The following is an 18494-nucleotide window of genomic DNA, read 5'->3' on the forward strand; positions in this document are numbered from 1 at the left end:
CTGCTTTGCACTAACCTTCAGGCAAGCTTTGTTTATTAAAACACAAATAATATACCACTATAAAGAATAATTTGTAAAATAAAAATCTAAACTAAGAAGTGCAAGATACTCTTTTGATATCAAAGAATGCATGAAATTTGTTCATGTTCAATATATGTTGCACAGTTTCATTTACCATGCACATATGTGTGCACATACAGACACAGTTCCTTAGCTTAGAAGCAATCCTCATGAGCGAGTGTTTCTAAGGTTCTGACCCTAAGAATTCCCTGCCAGATCTACACAGGCACCCTCCAGGGTGACAAGTCTGCACTTTGTTCACTGAGTGAGGGGACCATAATACAACAACTCCTCCCATTTCCCTGCAGAGTCATCCCACCAGACTCTTTTCTGTGCCCAAGAGGATTCGAGTCACTGTGGGCAAAGCATCTCAGATCCTGAAACTCACATTACCAAAAGCTGAGTTTTTCAATATCCTTAAGAGATGGTAGCACAGCAACAATTCTTGATTGGAATATAATAAATATTATATATATTTAAGTCAGACTTATCCTTAGTCTGGTGATGCAAGAGCCTAGAGAAGATGAAACCACAGTCAATTTGTGTCCAGGGTTATCTAATATTCATGGCATGAACTTAATATCTGGCTCCCTCTCATAGGGTGAGCTCTTTCTGTTGAGCCTTCTTGTCAGGAGATACCTGCGGAGTTCCCATCACTGGACTCTCATCAGCCTTCTTTCTAAGAAGACTACAGGCAGCCTCAAACTTGGACCTCCTTGACAACAAAGAAGTTCATCTTCTTTCCATAGTCCATGTATAATGGACACACAGACAGGTCATTGCAGTATGTTATGCTGAGTGAGACACATTTTAATAAATTTAGATATCCCAATCCAATAACCTCCTAGAGAATATATGGTGTCTGGTTTGAAGCTTAAAGCATGAATAGATTATATTCTTGTTCTGATTTCAGGGACACCCAAACTTCCCTGTAGATAAAGGAAAAAACTATAGAATTATAAGAAGTTAAAATAGAGTTCCAGAGACACAGGACCCCAGTTTTGGGAAATGAAAGGCACAGAACGGCCTAGGACATTCTCACAAGCTACTCTAGGGTAGCAAACTGTATCAGCTGCAGTGCTGGCAGGGCTGCCCTAAGCCCTCAGTTAAACAATTGACTAACTTGGAGCACAGGGGACCAGTGAATGCTCAGTTGAGAATGATGCTTGCAAGATGCTTAAAGCTTGGTGAGGGGGGGGGGAGCTCAGAGTGAGAGGCATAGAAGGGCCACAGCAAATAGTTATCTTTAAATAAATCTCATCATCTATTTTCTATAGAGCATACAGTTTTGTTTCTAGTCCTGATATTCCTCCAAGATTTGATTTAATCGTTGATTCAATAGTTTGCAATGAACTTGTAACCTTGGGTGTCTTACTTGAGAAACTCAATAATCTATAGCTTTCTAAGTTAAAAGAACTATGTGGCCTCAATGAGACAATTGCTTCTGCTTTTCTGGAGCTTATATTATTCAAAATTTATTTTGAAATTTGGACAACTGAAAAAAATACCCAGGCACATTGAGATGTAGGTAATTTAATTTTTACCAAATAACTATCAACTACTTTCTCATTTTCTCATGGACAGTTCTTAGGCAAATCCATCAAATATGTCACCATCTGGATGGGCTCAACTGAGATTTGTTTCCATCTACATAACTGAGAAGATGGGTGGACTGAGGTGTGGTGTGTAGGCTCGGGCAGAAGACTGGACATCATCTCTGAAGTTCTGCAGAGACTCCTCAGAAGCAAAGCTCGAAGCACTCAGAGCTGGCCATGAAGGGTCTCTTACCCTGTGTATGTCCCCAAACTGCTCTTTATTCAATTTCCAATAGAATCCTGGCTATCATTTTTGTCATCTTAAAAATCACACAGATGATGCATGCTTATGGGCACACACAATTACACTCACCCCCAGGACTGGTAGAATGAGCAGAGCCTTGTCTTTCTTTTTTTTTTAATTTATCAGATTTTTAAAAAAAATATCAATCCAAGTTCCTACTTCCTCCCCTCCTCCCATTCCTGCAACACACCCTCCCACCCCACCCCCATCCAATCCTCAGAAAGCCTTGTCTTTCTAAAAGGCACAGTGTTAAAAGCAAATCTGTAAGTGCTTTGGAAACCATATGAGAATTCTTTGAATAATAGGATTCAGAAAAAAAATGGAATATGGCCAAAATAATCAAAATAAGAATCTCAGAGAGATATTTGCATGTTCATGTTCATTGCACAATAGCCAAAATATGCAAATAATTGGCATGCCTGCAATGACTTGGCATAAAATGTTGCTCTACAGGCTCAGGTTTGAATGTTTGGTCCCCAGTGGGTAGTCCTATTCGGAGACGTTCTAGAAACTTTAGGAGGTGGAATACAACTGGTAGAAGTAGGTGGACCTTGGCGTATCTTGTCTCTGGCCCCTTCCAGTTATTTTTCCCTTCTTCCTGTTTTCAATGAGGTACACAGATCCTCTACCACATATTCTTGCTTCCATGATGGCCAAGCTTAGAGTGAAAATCGAAAGAAGTATAGCTTAGAATCATATACAGTGCCAAGAATTCTCCACATGATGTTTCATGGTTTTGCTTCTGATGAATTGTATGATTTCAGAGACCATGTCAAGTGCTACTGTTCATGCTTTACATAAGTTGTTTTCCTCAGATAATGTAATGCCCATTCATACAAGAACGATGGTCTAATATACACTCATTTATTAATAAACATTAGATTAGTATTCAGTCCTTACAAAAATGAAAGTCTGTCATTGGTGACAACATGAGGGGCATTGTATTTAGTGTGATAAACACGTGTTTAGTGTGCAGGAACACAAGTACTACACAATTTCACTATTTGAGAAATATAAAAATAATTGATTAAAAGTAAAATGGATACCATCATTTTCCATGGGCGCCATGTTGGAAGCATAGGAAGATGTTGGTCCATGGTTACAAATTCTCCAGTCATGAGATGAGTAAGTTCTAAGGATCTGATGCTCATCTTGGTAAACCGACCTGATGATTTCATGCTGCACTTTCGCATTGGCTAAGGAGAGAGATCTCAACTTTTCTCACAGCAGAAGGAGCAATTGTGCAAAGTTATAAAGTATTAATTTGGTTTGGGTAATCATTTTGCAATGTATACAAATATAAAATGATCACTTAGTGTACTTTAAATGTATATGGCATACTCTTGCCAGATATACATCAATAAAGTTGAACAAGAATAAGAGGGATGGCGAAGAGATAGAGAACAATAAGGAGGAGCAGAAGATGAGAGAAAAAACAGCAGAGAAGACAAGAGAAGAACAGCCCCAGAAGCAGCTCAGAGGGGAATCACTGTGCAAGCCAGCTTGACCTCTGGGCACATTTCCCCTGCCTGCATGAATGTACCAGAAGGGCAAGGGAGGGATTCCACAAGAACTGAGGCTTTACTTTAGGTTTTGCAAGACTGCTACTTTAGGTATTGTGATGCCACAGGAAATACAGCCTGAAGTGAACAGTCCTTCTGTTATTTCCTGTCAGCTGTCACCCAGCTTGGAAAGGATATTAGAAATGGTTTAAACTGACCAAGAGTTAGGAAATGTATAAATATATGGAAAGCATTTTCTCCCACTTTCCTTCTGTGTCACAGTCCCTTGTGCTACGTGAACTGACATCCTCATGGTCCCCGGGTACCAGCTTGTGGATCTGTTTTGGAGGTCATCACTCCATGTCCTAGCTTGATTCTTGATGCTGTGATAAAATCCTGGGACCAAAAGCAACTTAGGGGAAGAAGGAGTTTATATGGCCAATGAATGTAGATAATGGCCCATAAGCGAGAGAAGTCAAGGCAGGAACTCAGGGCACGAACCTGAAGGTAGATCCACTTGTTATTCCACAGAGCATTACCTCTGACAGAGGAACTCATTTCACAACCAAGGGGAGGCAGAAGCCATGAGGAAATGCTAACTGGCTCTTAGTTAGTGAGCATTCTTCTTCAGCCCAGGGTCTGTTACCACCTATGGTGAACTGGGCCTTTTTACATCAATTAACCACCAAGACAATCTCTCACAGACATTCAGAAGGCCAGTCTGATCTAGACACACTCTCAGTTGAGACTCCTTTCTCAAGCTGTCAAGATGACAGATAAAGCTAACTAGGGAAGTCATGGATTTGTTTCTTTGTTTTTTTTTTTTTTGAGGCGTTATTTTGATAGATATGACTTTAACTCTTTTTGTTTCCTTCATGACTGTAATGTGAGGTTTTTGTCATCTCACAGCTGGCGTACCCTCCCTCCCTCCCTCATTCCTCCCTCTCTCTCTTTCTCTCTTTCTCTCTCTCTAATCCAGTTACACATGTGAACTTCAGATTCTCCCACCCCTTCTTTCTATCTCTTTGTCCCTAACCTCATCATTAGAGAAGATGCTCTCCTATAATTCCAGGGGAAGAGTTGTTAATGTTTACAAAGATAAAGTTAATATTCTAAAGACTATCAAAAGCTGTAATACTGACATCCTCTTTAAACCAACTAGCAAAGTTATCAAAATTAACCAATTTAATGGTGAAATAAAGGACCTCAAGTGACCAAAGGATAAAGAGGAATAGTGGGACAAAGTGAAATGACATTGTGAGTCAGGCACACCCAAGACTGAAATGTTCTTTTTCTCAATTTTTCTCCAGGTCCAAGCCCACTACCAATAAAACTCCGGTATACTGGAATTTCTTTTCTCATTATTATTTTCAGTTGCTTTCCTTTATGGCACATGCTAGGATTATTATTTCAAAATCTCTGGACATAAAGGCTGATAAATATTTTGTTTAAATCATCAAATGTATTAACATTAGAGTAGATGGAGCAATGTATACATGTCTTGAACTTAGAACTGACTGATGCTGCTCCCTCTCCTAGAGTCTTCACTAGTCTGTATCCCAAGTGTAATAATTGCAGAAGAGCCTTCAAATGACCTGGGTCTTCCTGTATCAATTAGCCATTAAGATAACCCCCAACAGACATTCTGGCAGGCCAGCCTAATCTGAGGCAATTGTGACCATAGCTGACTCTGGTTATCATAGGTATGATAATGGAGTAAGTCTTGGCCACCATGGCCACTGGGATTTGGGATTTTGCTGGTTTAGAGTAAATGTGGACTCTTTCAGACAGTTAATGAAATCTGAAGGGTTTGTTTTTTTGGTATGGGTACAAATGGAGAGAAATAATTTAAAGTGGAAGGGTTGGATCTCATCAGTGACAATAGATATTTTTCTCAAGCTTTTGTTAGAAACATTGCATTAGATAAAATGAATGCTATTTGTAACGCTAACATTATAATGTACACAAAAGTATAAAGTGCTTTCAAAATTATAAATCACTTTGCAAATATTAGCTAAAAATTTTGTTATCTACAGTTGCATCCAAAGTGACATCTTTTCTTATTTTTGAGCTATAATATATACTTGACTTCCATAAAGAGACATTTAATCACATATTGATGACTTACACTATTAGAGACAGCTTTCCTGAGTTATGTATTAAAATATACAAAGAGGACCAAACTGCTCTAAGGAACACATTGGAAGTGCTCATATGTTCAAAGCTCACACTCAGCTTGGAATGTGATGTTTTCTAATGTCTATACTTACACAGCTGAGACATATAATTTAAATGCTTCTCGGTTATTATCTTGTTGTTTATATTACAGGAGTGATAGTATGCCATTAATACAGAATGGAGAGAACAAAATAGGATCACTGCCTCATTTGGAGCAAGACAAGGCCATCATGGCCAATGCTCGCTGCCCATCCCTTCACTCCTTTGGGCACTAGGATGGGCAAAAGCACACAAATGTTCTAATTACTGTATCCATGCCAAACCTGTTACAATGTGAATAGGTTTAATAATTCTTTTATCATCTTGGAATGTACTATTATTAAGACTTCCCGGTCTGCATGCCTGCAAAATTGACAAATCAAGAGTCCATTTTTTCAAGTGGAAAATCTCAATCGTAAAGATTCTATTTTTAATGCCCTTAAAAAGGACTCACAACTAGTCCAGATTTATCCTATGCTGAACATAGCGGACAATGAAGAATACTGAGAATTCAAGAACAATCACAGTGGGTTTTTGATCCTACTGAATGTACTGGCTTTGTGGGAGCCTAGGCAGTTTGGATGCTCACCTTACGAGACCTGGATAGAGGTGGGCAGTCCTTGGGCTTCCCACAGGTCAGGGAACCCTGATTGCTCTTAGAGCAGATGAGGGAGGGGGACTTGATCGGAGGAGGGGGAGGGAAATGGGAAGCGGTTGCGGGGAGGAGGCAGAAATCCTTAATAAATAAATAAATTTAAAAAAAAAGAAAAACAAAAAAAAAACAAAAAACAAAGGACTCACAAGCAGACCATATAAAGCTGTCAGTGAACCACTTAGTCGTGAAGGCTCACCCTCTATTCCATCCTTTATCCTGGTCATGGCTTCCTTCCTCTTCTGTGATCCTTGCTGAGGAATTTTATTTTGCACTGTTCCATGGCATGATGTGCAGTGAGGTTAACACCCCAAATAACCATCCACATGGATACAATGAATACAATTTAAAAATAACTCTAGTCCAGAAGTCCTGTCTACAATGAGGATATAGAAGAAGTTTGCATACATACTTCATCCTTTACCTGGATTGGGCTCAGGATTCCTCGGAAAAATTTGTTTAGCTCTACTATCCTTCATTGCTCAGAGAATTTGAAAGCCTCTTTGGAGTCCAGCAAAGTATTTTGCCATTGTTTATGAAAAGCAGCAATTCTTGTTTCAATAGATGAGCCTTCATTCTTAGAGAAAGATGTAGCAACGATTTAGTATTTGAACTCATAATTCTTTTAAAGCCTTATAAAAGTAGCCTTCCTCTAGGAAAACGATCTGTAACTCAGCTTATCTAAGATGAGGAATTTGGACAATGAAAATCTCTGCGATAAGAAAAGGAAGATTCCAAAGAGAATCGGGGTTGGGCAACTGTTGTGTGGTTGTCAGGGATGCTGGATCACCCAAGCTGTGCAAAGTCAGATTGCTTTCCCGTCAGAGTAGCTGGGAAAGGCTGTGGAGATGGTCCTGCCCACACAGTAAAACACTGTCCCGTGGCCAGACTGTCCAGGTCAGGAGTCAAGAACTTAGCTGTATGGTCTTTAACTGTGTGAAGTAGACAATGCTGGTGCTAAAGATCGCTGGCATGAGATTCAGTTGCTTTTCAAAGACATAAATTGGACATGACTCCCTCATCTGGATAGCATACTCTGTACTCTGTCATTCTATGAGGTTTAGCTTTTCAACATCATTTCATGGAGAATTCTCCTTAAGCTCTTTCGTGGAGACAGTAACTATGGGAGGATGCTCTGTCCACTCTTTCAAGGAATGTGTGTTTTTAGAACTGAACTATTGGACCCTTATCAGCACTAGGGAGGATTTATGAGTTGTTGTTATTGCCTCTTCCCTCTCACACACATGTGATCACATGAGAAGTGAAGTAAGTTCTTCTCAGGGTGGGACAAGAGGCTCCTAAGGACTTGTTTCCTTATGACTTGGTCTTCTGTTTGTTTTTTGCAGTTCCAGAGTCAGCTCACAGGACTCTAGGGACCTTGAGATCGAAGCACAAGGTTTTGATGTCCTAGGAATCAAGTCAAATACAAGTGAGTAATCTCAGCTCTGAACAGCTCAGAGGGCACAGGTCGGGCCTGGAAGTTATTACATGGAAAAAAACCAGACCCAAAAATGAAGAAGAAAGTATTGGAAACTTGTAAAATGTCAAAAAATAAAAACAACACACATACATGCACACCAAGTCATTCCTTCCGTCCACGTTGCCTTTCCCCCACATAGTCTCTTTTTTGCGTTCTGACTCTGAGGGTCTTTCTCTTCCCATGGCCTGACTTGTCTGCTGCAGCAACCACAGGGACACTTGAGTCTTTACCTGTAATCCATCAGGATTACAAACCCTACTGATGCTTTGATCTATATTTACTAGATTCCAAGTCAGTGAATTAGGCCCACTGATTCTATTCAAAACATCAATGAAGTGATGGGCACTGTCAGCTGATAGCTATCAAACGCAGCCATCTGTCAGCTCTCTGTATGTACAAATAACCATCCAGAGAGGGGCTTTTTCAGTGGGAACAGACAAGAGATGTTGGTTAAGCTGTGTGAAGAAAGTCAGTAAAAGCTGAATAAGAATAAAGAGATGTTTCCCTATTAGCACATTCAGGGGAAAAGGGAAATTCCCCCAAATAAGAAAAAACAATTGGGACAAAGCCAGTCAAGTTCAGAGACAACCCTGTAAAGACTGGCTGATCTGAGCTCATGTTGGAGCTGAGACTAAAAGAGAGTGCCAAGTTCTCCTCAAAGGGCAGTTAGTGCCTAAGCCCCAGCACTGGGTTATTAGGTCAAAGCTGTAGCCTTCTTAGGTGGGCTTTACTCCCTAAGTCTCACTGATGGCCAGTGAAGCAATAACTTCTGAATCCAACTGGCCAAAGCCAGTCATGCTATCAGACTTCTGGGTATTTTATGATGGGGAAAGACTAGATGCTAGATTAGTAGTCATTCTCTCATCCTTTTATATGTGACATCGAAGCAGAATTCACAAGACTATAAAGAATGCTTGGAGGCATTTATGGAGTGCAGAGCAATTTATATGAAGTGTAGTGATCAAATCGGGCTAGTTTGCTTTTCTGGCTCCGCATACATGAATAATTTATATACACTAGGGACTTGCAGTCTCTTCTTTATCTGCTGCATCAGAACACAGAATGTTGTGGACCACAGTTGCTCTGCCAGGCTATAGACCACCAGAGCTAATCCCTCTGATTTGTTTTTGTTTTCCTTAACAAACCTCTCTCTGTTCTTTCTCTCCAACAGTCTTCCTGGTCTCTAGTGACCACTCTTCCTTGCTCTTCTTCTAAGAGGCAGTGTTTGTTTGTTTTGCTTCTTTGTTTCCTCACGTTGGTTAAATCATGTGTGCTTCACTTGGGGTTACTCGCTGTGATGAAATACCATGCATGACCAAAAACAATTTGGGGAGAAAAAGATTCTTTTTGCTTACACTACTATATCACTATTCACCATTGAAAGAAGTCAGGGCAGGAACTCAGACAGGGCAGGAACCTGGAGGCAGGAACGGAATCAAAGGCCATGGAAGAGTGATGCTTCCTGGCTTGTTCTCATGACTTGCTCACCTTCTTTCTTATAGAACCCAGGACCACCAGCCATAGATGCCACCGCCCACAATGGACTGTGTGTTCCCACATAAATCACCAAAAAACCACTAGTTAATAAAATGCCCTAAAGGCTTGCCTATAGCCCAATCGTAAGGAAGCATTTTTTTTTTTCCGAGACAGGGTTTCTCTGCAGCTTTGGAGCCTGTCCTGGAACTAGCTCTTGTAGACCAGACTGGCCTCGAACTCACAGAGAGACACATGCCTCTGCCTCCTGAATGCTGGGTTTAAAGGCGTGCACCGTGAGGTGCCCCCCCTCAGATGACTTTGACATGCATCAGGTTGACATAACCAGCACAGTGTGGTATTTCTCCTTCTGTGCCTAGCTTTTACAACTTAACGAAATCTCTTCCAATGCTGTCCACTTAGGTACACTGCAACCGGCTTTTTGTTTGTTGTTTGTTTAAATGACCACACCACACTAGATTAGATAATCTGCAGGTTCAATGCAATACATATCATAATGTCAATGTCATTCTCCACAAACATAAAAGTACCATAAACTTCATACGAAATAACAAAATATTCAAAATCACTAAAGCAGTCCTGAGTGAAAGATACCAAGTTGGAGGCATTCTGGCAATTAAACCGTAATGTGAAATATTCCTCTTTGGAATCTTAGTGTAGCTGAAATTCGATGATTCTGCTCTAAGATAGCCAAAGACAATTACCACAGCAGAAAGACATCTCGTGAGTGAAATTATCATATTCTTTTCTCAATGTTTATAAAAGTAATAAGTTTTAAGGCATGCCAAGTAAAATCATAGCTGAACACCAAATATAAGTAATCAAAATTCAAATTAAAGTACATTTCTCTGAATCACTCTATTGTAAATGGATAAAGTTGTGACTCGTGTCTTAGGTAGGTTTCTATTGCTATTATAAACACCATGGCTAAAAGCAACTTAGAGAGGGAAGAGTTTATCTCATCCTACAGCTCATAATCCATCATTCAGGGACGACAAGGCAGAAACCTGGAAGTAAAAACTGAAGCAAAGACCATAGAGGAGTGCTGCTTACTGGCTTGCTCCCCAGGGCTTGCTCAGCCTGCTTTCCTAAAGAACCCAGGACCACCAGCCCATGGTTGACAGCTCCTGGAATGATCTGGGTCCTACCACAGCAATCATCAATAAAGAAAATGTGTCAAAGCCTTGCCCATAGGCCAATAGCATGGGGGCATAGTCTCAACTGAAGCTCCATCTTTCCCAATAAATCTAACATGTATCAAGTCAACAAAAACAAAATATCATCACAACCCACTTGCTGGTATTATATCATAATGAGAAAATACCCAGTCCATACACATAATCAGTGAAGTACTAGCTGGTAGCAGCTAGCAGGAGGTAAAGTATGTGTGTGTGTATGTGTGTGTGCTGATCTTACATTGAAAGCTTGAAATTAGTGAGAACACAGGCTATATCATGATCTCCAGGTAGGTTTAAAATACTCTAAATCAAAAATGCACTTAATATGCCTAGCTGTTAAGTACTGTAGGTAGTCTAACCTACCTTCAAGGGGTTCAGGACACTTACATTTACCTTCAGTTGTGTAAACCATCACACACAAAGCCTATTTTACAATAAACTTTCAACTACATCTTGTACTTTAGTGAATGCTGTACTGAAAACAAAAACCAGAGGTTACATAGGCACCGTTTCATACCATTATACTTCAGGATTTGGTATATTTATTTATAGCAAGGAAATTATACTACTTCACAAATCAGGTTGTTCCAACTTTTCACCCTCTTGACTCCAACCACTTGTTAAACTTTATCTTAATTTGGACAAGGGATTTTTATTTCAGGAATATTAAGTTGAATTTTTAGATATGAATCACATTTACCCATAATAAGCTATTTTATCACTGTGTAGGTTCAATAAGAAACTGTGTGCTGTCAACAATATTCCAGTTCAGAATAGGCATGGAGCTAAGCTACATTCTCTAGTGATGCCTGGGCATATTCGTTTACTGGCAAGTGGCTGCCCCTTTAGATAGCTCAGCCAGGAAGACAAGGCTATGCTTAAACTCAATTTTTCATGGATCTGAGAACTCTAAGATCTCAGGCTCGTTGAAAGCTGACATTGATCAGAACTACTCTTTAGATACCTGGCACCTCAGGCAGGCTACCGCAGGCAAAATGCTTATTCCGTCCATGGGAAGCTGCCCCATGCTTACAGAGCAATCAAGAGAGTTCCTGAACGGTCTCCTTTGTGGAACCCAGTTCCTCAGTGTAGCTAACCCCTCCAAAATTGTTAGTGGAAGTTTTTTTCTCTACTGAGAGGGTAAGTGGACATCATTACATATGATAGCTCTCAAGAAGCAAAAGAGAAGAGTTCAGAGCTCTTTGGCAGTGACAGAAGAAATGCATTCCTCTAATCACCTGTGTTGTATTATAAGTTGGCACGAGAGAGACGTGTTTCTGTTCCCTCACAATAATAACAAAGAATCTTCTTTGACATAAAGAACAAGATAATCTAGGTATTTGGTGTTATTAAGATAGCCTCATTTTCCCCAAACAACAAACCCTCTCCATAAACATATACATCACAAATTCACATGTGAAATTGAAACATAAAAATGATTTGAATGTGAATGATAACATCTGTTCTTATATGTGTGAAAGCTTAATTTCCAAAGGGGAAATAAAAAGAAAAGCATGCAAACAAAATGTCTAAGTTTCTGGAGCACAGCCATGAAATATTATTGAGATTAGATATGGGTGAAGCCGTGGTCATGCTGGTGATGAGAAACTGCCTGTCTAACCAGATGTGATCATAACATCTCCATGGTGACAACCAGGCAGACACCCAGTGCTATTTTCCTGTTCACAGTTACAGAATGAGGATCTCAATGGCATACTGATTTTAACTTTGTGTGTATATGTGCTTAGGTGTGGACTTTCTGTATATAAGTTCATCTTACAGGCCAGAACTCGGCTATCAAAGATTCTATAAGAAAAGAAAATTACAGACCGTGATGATGCAGTAGGCCTCAACAAAATACTAACATACTCAATTTGATACTACAGGGGAAAAAATCAGCTGCCAGACTAAGTGGTGTTTATCCCTGGTGGGAAAGGTTTATTCAACAAAGGCCGGGTAGGTAAAAGCATCTAAACTCACTGGATGAAGAGGAAAACTCACAGGAGCAACCTCACACACAGAGAACTATTACATGAACTCTGACATCCTTTCATGATGAGAATCTCTTCCTATGACTTGTTTCATGCAGAGCAATAAGTGGAGAAGGACAACAGACTCGATCACAACCAGGAAACAGAGAGGGTGAAGGAGGAGCCATGATCAAAGCATATGTTACTGCTAACACATTCGTGGGGACTTGACTTCTACAATAGGTTTGTGTCTTCCATTCGCTCCCAATAAGAGTCTTCTAATGTGAATCCACTGGCTATTAATCTATTTATTGATTTAGAACCCCCAGGTACCAATTCATGTATCAGATGAGAGTCCTCAAGAACAAATTTCTTAGCAGTGATTGGATCCACCAACACATGAGCTAGTGGGTGGAGGTGGAGTAGATCATATCCAAATCACGATAACTGGCTACTTAACACTTGTATATTCAGTTTAGTAATGAAAGCCCGAAGTTGAGCAAGTAAGCAAGAAAAAAGAAAGAAAGCCATCAAAACAGGAGAGAGTGAAGTTGCCCTACTAGCGGATGACCTGAGTATAATCACTCGTAGAAATTTCTAATCTTCAGCAAAACTTGGTATAACTATAAACATGCTTGATAAAGATTCAGAATCATGTAAATACCCATGAAAGAAATTGGTGATGATACAAATAAGTGGAAGGGTTAGCCCATGTCCATGGATTTGAAAAACAAAGCTGTTCAAAGGTCCATGCCACTCAGGATGATCTCCAGATATTCTGCAATCCGGACGGTAGTTTGAGAGCTGCTTACTCAAGGGTTCAGATCACCATGTACTTACAATTGCAGCTTTAAAGCCCACCCAAGAGATTTTCTAGTCATGGAATCCTAAGGAAGTACTTGTTTCTTCACTTTCTTTTCTTTCCCAGTACAATGGGAAGGCAGGTTGACCTACTATATATACCCAGAGGGACACCAGCACGCTTTTAGTAGTTACCTTTATGTTGATGTCCCCATGACTGTGGGAGGAAGCTTTCAAAGATGTCTTCTAAACAAGCCAAGATTTTTCTCCTGCAGGTTAACAGACTGTAAAAGAAAAAAGAAAAAAAAAGAGGTTGTCCTACAAATTTATTCATGTTATCCAATGACCTATTGACCTCTCTGGTTTTGCATTCATTGAGTTTTTGGTGTCTGAGTATTTCATACATGTTGCTACCCCACTAATTTAAACAAATAAATAAATATGTGTGTGTAATATATGCTATATGTATTGTACATGTTAATATATTCATCACACTTATTTCCAGAGACAGGGCCAGGCAAAGTATTTGGTAAGTTTGCTATATACAGACATCATTAACTGAATTCTAACTTTTTAAGTCTGCACTTTCCATCTACTTAACATAAATTTTGCTTCCAGTGAGGTTCTTTTCACAGAAATTTGTTTTTCCCTTATTCCTTCCAGCCCCACCACCCACACTTTCAAATATTTATGATTCTCTATGTTGAGTTCCCCTTGGCCTTCACATGTGAATGAAGTTCATTCTTGGTGGAGCATTTGTTCCAGGTTTCTGCACAGACATGTGGCAGTGGCTCTAGTCCAGACGAAAATCGTTCCTCTTATCAATCATGATATGTCTTAAAATGAGCATTTTTAGTCTCCAGGGGACCTTCTCTTGCTGTCACAGTGGCAACTGCTTCCTGGAAATACGCACTGATTTGAAAGCCTTTGTTAGTCACATCACCATATACGTCCATATTTCCTACAAAGGAGAATCGAGGAGGGCCCTGCTTTAGCCTCTTGTGCCCCATTCCCACCGTGGGAGCCGAGGCACCTGTTTCCTCCAGGTGTGCCCCACTGTAGAATTGTACTTTGCCAGTTTTTTCCCCCTAACATTCACAGCGAGATGTATTCTCCATATCCTTCCACCTCTCTGTCTCTTATTACAACTTCTAGGTCCCCTTTCTTTTTGTTTTGCAGTTCTGAGACTTGTTCTCATCAAAATAGGGTAGTCACACCTGGGTTTTGTTTCCCTATCGCATTTATGGGATTTTAGGAGCAGAGGATTCTATCCATTGCTGTCCTGATAGTTTAAGGCCCCTGGATTTATCATACTGTGCCGTGGGAAGGCATAACTAATTCTTCTCATCCAAATTCCCTCCTGATCAGTATAAATTAAGGAGAAGGTGTCATTTAAAACTCTAAATCATTCCACACTCTCTGGCTGCATTACTTCAGATCGATCACACAAGGACAGACATATTTATAGGGCTATTTTTACTTTCACTACTATCGTGACATCAATTATGGAAGTATGTCTACACAAATAGAAAAAAAAACAACGTTGTAATTTTATTTTTTTAAAGATCTTGAAAGCAGGTGGTCAACAATATCAGCAATCATCTTCTGGCAGTGAGAGGACAACAGAGAAAGAATTACAAATTTCAGACCCTCAGGAATCCTCAGAAGACTACAACAAACCAAAGCGTAGATTCATGGCATTTACTTCTTGAATGTTTATTCCGGTTGCATGGCCATTCTTGACACGTGACTGACACATTGTGGGTCATTCTGTCACCTCCACTGCTGCAGATCCTGCCTCCTTTGCCCATGTTGCCAGCTATTAATTATTTGCAGTAGCTCGATTTTCCGCTAATCATTTCAAAATCGCCTTGGCAAAAATTGGAAGCAAGTAATGAGAAACAGAGACAGACATTCCTCAAACTACACAGCAATGCATTTGGAAGTTAGTTTGGGTTATGGAAGATAAAAGCCTCAAGGAAAAAATAGCCCTTCTATTGTGGAAAATATCCTTGAAATGTTGGTGACACCGAGTTCTTCGTCAAGAAAATTAATCATGGTCCTAATGGAGTGAAGACACAAGGGAATTTTCAATGAAATGTTTTCTTTCTTCTTCCCTGATGCAATATTCGAAATGGGAGCACAGGGCATGTTTTTAAGCAAAGCGCTTGTCAGCGCATGTGATTCTCTTCACTAAATCACCTGGAATCAAATAAATAAAAGGCCAGAGACACAAAGTTAAAAGACATGAATTTAATGCCTATTTTCCACTGAACCGGGATTCGTGTGTGTGAAGGATTAAATAACGTCTTTGAAATGTTTTTCAACCTTCATTCGAAGAACTCTAATGAGAATGAAAGGCAGCTTAGGAACAATTAAAATATGATCATACTTTATGATATAATTACTTCGTCACCAGCCACTTAAAATGCCCAAACTCATTGAGGAATCAAAACAAGGAATCAAGAGTTCTTTTGTTCCATACTCGGGGTTCCTTTCAAACAACCATTCTTATTTCCAGAAAAAAGACTGGTAAGAATTTTGGTTAAAGTCACAGGGACTCCAGGTTGAAATTTGGAACAAAGCCACTTTTTTCCTCTGCCCAGGGTCTACCTCTTTCTCACAGTACCTGTCTATTTTCCTTGAGCCCTCTGCTGCTCTTTAACATGGAAGCATGGGGAAATTATTCTGGTTTCCACCAATGGAAAATGCACCCTCTGGCTATGTGATGGGTATCAGTCAAGCAGAGGCTAAAGGGTGAACTCAGCAATGATTTCAACTCATGATAAAATGGCCTGATGGTTCGCCTTATGAATCTGCACTGAAATCGAGTGTATGAACATTGTACATTCTAGGTTCCCTATAGTCTTTGGGGCAGGTAGATCTGTTAGTCTCTAAGAGACTGAGTTCCAGAATTAGATATTCTGGTTCAGGGATTTGCTGTAAGTATAAAAATCATTCAGCAAGATTGAAACTAGCCTTGGGCACAGAGGAAGCACAACAAAGAAAGCTTCAGGGCACATTTTTAAGAAGTTGAGCAAAATCCCCACTAGTCATTTAACTGATGCCTAATATATAAAACTCATGAGGGTGCTGCTCCAGAATGTCGTGTAAAAATAGCATAAATAGATTTCTATTCTCTCCTAGGAATGTTTCCATGGCTGTCTCTGATGTTCATCAATGCATGGCAGAAAGTTTCGTTGTAGGAAATGAGGTAACATCCAATGTGACCGTGCTTAGCCACCAAGTCGCATAATTCTTCAAATGTGATCATAATCACCAAGTCCCATAATTTAAATTAAAAAAAAATCTCTTAGTCTTTCAGGTCAGTTTTCTTTTCTTTATGCCAGGAATACATCTCTCTTAGGAAAACAGGAGGAAAATAGGAGTTGCTCACCCCAAGGCTGATATCCTGCACATAACTGTTTCTCCCTTACATTTCTCTCTTGTACCATGTCCCTCTGTTTTCCTCTTTCTCATTAACTGCACTAATTCATTCACAGATGTTTAGTAAATACTAAAAGACATCCCAGGTGCTTGGGATTCACCAGTGGTTAAAACAAATACCTTTAGCTTTCAGAAGGTTGTGCATTGGGCTGTGTGGTATCTGGTAGTGCTGATTCACTTCAGAGAGTTCTATGCTGTTGGTTGCTTTTTACTCTTTTGACTCTTTGCTCTTTGAGGGGCTCACCACCCAGAGCCCAGATAAACACACCGAGGCTTATTCTTTTCTATAAATGCCTGGCCTTAGCTTGGCTTGTTTCTAGCCAGCTTTTCTTAACTTAAATTAACCCATCTACCTTGTACCTTTGAGTTTTTGTCTTATTCTATTTCTTTTATACCTTTTCTTTCCTTCTTACTTCGTGGCTTACTTCCATGCAGCTGGGTAGCTAGCCCCTTCTTTTCTCGCTCTTCATTCTCTTATTCTTCGATCCTCTCCTATTTATTGTCTCTTCCTGACAGTCCCACCTCTTCTTTCTCCTGCCTTGCTATTGGCTATTCAGCTCTTTATTAGATCAATCAGGTGTTTTAGCCCGGCAATGTAATACAAGTTCACAGAGTTAAACAAATGCAACATAAAAGAATGCAACTCATCTTTGTATCATTAAGCAAATGCTCCATAGCAGAAGCAAATGTAACACATCTTAAAATAGCATTCTACAACACTCCTAGAAACACTGATTCTGCTTACCTGGTTACATGCTGCATTGAATTCCCATAGAACCTGTATTTTCTTCTCTGCTTAGAGGTGAATGGTATACATGACAGAAGAGGACAGCTAGTCATCTGCACTCTTGAACATAGGGAACTTAGTTCCAAGGGAAAACAGCATAAACAAACCCAAGCCTAGTTTAGCCTACATGCGCTTTCTGTTTCTAGATCCAAGGTAAAGTCAAGGGATATTACAATGACCTCGACTGACATTAAGATGAAAAGATAGGATGCCAAGATAAATGGATCCATGGATACAATGTTATTCTATGGCCCAGAGTGTGCCTAAATAAGCTCAATGGGTCTCAGTTTCCTCAATATTTAAGTGACTTTACTACTCTATATTTAGTGAATTGTATCATTTCATTCATTCAGGTGTTTATTGAGCACTTACTCTGTACTGAGCACTATTCTAAAAGTTGAAGACAGCACACTGAAAAAAAAGAAAACAGCTGTAGTCTTGTGGAGCTTTCTTGAAAAAATATAATGCTCTTGTAGAACTCAATAGGATCCCTTGTAGCAAAGACCGAAACAAAAGTGACTTCCAAGTTTTGTCAAAGTAGCGTGAATTAGTGTGACCTTGCTGTATGCCTCCAGGGGGCTCTCTTTTGATTTCTGTGGAGACCAGTTTCAATTAGTAATGCTCTATATAAAACCCTCCAGTGTCTCTCATGGAAGATGTCATATGGGTGCTCGTAGGGAAAAGAAAGGACCAATGAGTTAGCGGTGGTTCCTGTAGCTCACTGATGCTCAGTGATGCTAATAATCTGAAAGAAGAACAAGACAGCGAGGAAGGCTTTATTGGGGGAGGGTATTAGGGTGGGATGAAAGTCATCCTAGAAGAGCAAGCAAGAGGCAGTCCTGCACCTGGGCTACCCCAATCATCATCTCCCCCAGGCCCTTTGCTTGCTGTCTGACTTCTCCAGGGTCTTGAGGTTTGGCCCTACTTTCCAAGCAGCAGAAGCCATAGTCTGTAAGATTGCCTGTGAAAGTACATATTTACATCTCTGCAACATCAGCCAAGCCATTGAAAAGAATTGACAATCCCTGTGTGATTTCTCACAGCGTCACCCTTTTGACCACTGGGTC

At 40.0% G+C, this 18494-nt stretch overlaps 1 long non-coding RNA gene across 1 annotated transcript in view; it reads right to left on the reverse strand.

Moving 5' to 3' along the window:
- Positions 1-13476, reverse strand: part of LOC121465556 — a 93585-nt gene extending 80109 nt beyond the window's left edge. The window contains exon 1 of the long non-coding RNA XR_005976667.1: positions 13389-13476. This is a non-coding gene — a long non-coding RNA (uncharacterized LOC121465556). The remainder of the gene's footprint in view (positions 1-13388) is intronic.
- Between the last annotated feature and the right edge of the window lie 5018 nt (positions 13477-18494).

This window comes from Microtus oregoni, unplaced genomic scaffold (genome assembly GCF_018167655.1).
Source record: "Microtus oregoni isolate MIOR12 unplaced genomic scaffold, Mior012 000031F_ref0000149, whole genome shotgun sequence".
Taxonomy (NCBI): Eukaryota; Metazoa; Chordata; class Mammalia; order Rodentia; family Cricetidae; genus Microtus; species Microtus oregoni.